The sequence below is a fragment of the Geospiza fortis genome, unplaced genomic scaffold (assembly GCF_000277835.1).
Source record: "Geospiza fortis unplaced genomic scaffold, GeoFor_1.0 scaffold241, whole genome shotgun sequence".
NCBI classification, from domain to species: domain Eukaryota; kingdom Metazoa; phylum Chordata; class Aves; order Passeriformes; family Thraupidae; genus Geospiza; species Geospiza fortis.
The window spans coordinates 1,091,564-1,093,828 of record NW_005054491.1 but is presented as its reverse complement, the minus strand read 5'-3'; the positions used below and the strand labels follow the sequence as shown (position 1 = coordinate 1,093,828).

General features: G+C 43.0%; 1 protein-coding gene across 2 annotated transcripts in view; it reads right to left on the bottom strand.

The window, feature by feature from the left end:
* Positions 1–1,760: 1,760 nt before the first annotated feature.
* Positions 1,761–2,265, bottom strand: part of SGTA (small glutamine rich tetratricopeptide repeat containing alpha) — a 10,524-nt gene continuing 10,019 nt past the window's right edge. Inside the window, exon 11 of one of the 2 annotated variants that reach the window (XM_031063245.1) lies at positions 1,761–1,999. The gene's annotated coding sequence lies outside the window, so the exon portion shown is untranslated. The remainder of the gene's footprint in view (positions 2,000–2,265) is intronic. The other variant, XM_005428550.2, reaches the window with a different exon arrangement.

The window sequence follows — 2,265 nt, the reverse complement described above, 5'->3', positions numbered from 1 at the left end:
TGAGACGGAAAAGCTGATTTATGATTGGCTGCTAGAGCTGTCAATCAACGCGCCCACAACACGGCGCGGGGGAAGCGGCGATTGAGGTCCGCGGGAAACGCGTTCCGCAGCGCTGAGTTCCGGGCCTGGGATCACCGGGAAAAACGGGAATGGAGAAAAACGGGAATGGGGAAAAAACGGGAACCGGGAGCGCCGGGAACGGGAAAATCATCCCGGGAACAGCGTCCGCCACGCCCACACCCCCTGCTCCTGCCGCTCTGCGATCCAACCGCGCCAATGGCAGCTGCGGGATGCTGCAGGGAGAGCTGAGGCCCACCTGGAAATTCCATAAAATTCAAAAAAATCCATAAAAATCCATAAATTTCCCTTTTGTTTTTGTGCTGTCAACTCAGGAATTTTTGGGAAAGTCCAAAAGGAGGCTGGCAGTTCAGTTCAGGGGCAGCTCCAGGCAGGGCAGGAGGAATTCCCTGGAAAATCTCACCTGGAATTCAGGGCTGGAAAATTCCAACTCAGAGAGGAGGAAAAATACAAAAAAATATAAAACAAAAAATGGGTCAGGAAAGAGCCAGGAGGGTGAGGGAAAGGAAACAGCACGAAATGAGCTGAAAACAGCAGGAAAACGGTGCCGTGATTTCCATATTTTTGGATCATTCCAGAATATTTTCATTTCCAGCCTTAAATTCCTTTGATGGGGCTACAAAAAAAGCAGGTGGAGAGAAATTAAAAGCAATTTAGGGAAGGAGAAATGAAGGAGAAAAGTCTTCTTATTTTTGTGCTGGGAGGAGAATTCCCGCTGGGATGGACCAAAAAAAATTGGGGAAAATGGGAATAAAATGTGCCTCAAACAGACCCCGAGCCCACAGAAAGTTCTGGAAAATCACCTGAGCACGCAGGGATAACAACCAAAGTGTCCAAATGGTTTTTATTCCTCACGAGTGACACGAACCACATGAATTCCACGGAGCCTCGACCAAAAAAAAATCACTTTTTTCCATGATTTTTTTCCGTCTCCCCAATGTTCCAGAGGGGCTCCTCCTCGTCCCCCCTCCCCCCCCCAAAAAAAAATCGGATTTAAATCCATTCTGGATTTTTTAAAAAAATTCCCCCTCTGGTTTTTCCCCCCCAGCTGGGATTTGAGGTGGCTCCAGGAGCTTTTCCTTGCACAAATCCTGAATTTTGGATCCAAAGGAGGATTTTGGATTCCCTCCACCCCCAGTCCAGCCAGGCTGATCGCTGACATGCAATTAAAATTAAAAAAAAAAAAAAAATCAAAATAATTCAGAAAAAAAAAAAACCAAACAAGCTCCTTTAAACACACTAAAAACACCTTCACTCCCTCCCTGCTCACATTCCACGGGAGAAATCCCCATTTTTGCTGAACACTCAAATGGGATTTTCCAGGATTTTTTGGGGATGGGGGAAAAACCCCAAAAATGCTTGGGGGAGGTTCAGCCCTGACTCCCCCGTGGATCCTGGAGAGGGGGAAGCAGCAAAATTCCCAAAAAAATCCCAGATTTGGAGCAAAATCCTCATTCCCAGAGATGGAAAAAAATCCCAGGAATTCCACGGTGGGGATGAGCAGGGACTCAAACACTTCTTGGAAGTGGCTCCCGAGGGGAAAATTGGGGCAAAAAAAGAAGAATTATTCGCTTGGAAATGCTCCAAAAAACCCAAATCCTGCAGGGATTTGGGAATTTCCCAACAGAATTCTGAGTTCAGCTCTGCTGGGGCTGCCAGGAAAAAAAAAACCCAAAAAATAAACCTGAAATAAAGGGGAAAAAAGGGGAAAAAAGGGAGGGAAATGGGAATTCTCAGGGACATGCAGGGCACGGGAAGATTTGGGAATTTTTGTGGTTTTTATCCGTTGGAGTTTTGGGTTTTTTTCCCCCTCTTGGACACTTCCAAGTCAAGAATTGGCAACACGGAGGTGGCTCCCAGCTGGAAAAGCAAATTCTGGAATTTCCAGGGGCTGCAGAGAGAGGGAAAACAGGGAATTCACCTGGGGAAAAGGGAATTTCATCAGATTAATCTGGATTGTTTATTTCTATTGATTTTATTTTAATTTATTTATCTTGACTTTATTATATTTCAATCTATTTTCAAATTATTTTCATTCTATTTTTATTTAATTTCAAATTATAACCTAATTTTATTTCAATCAAATTTATTTTAAACTAACTTTATTTCAATCACATTTTTGTTTTATTAATTTTATTATAATTTAATTATTTCTATTATAATTATAACACTAATATATTAACCTAT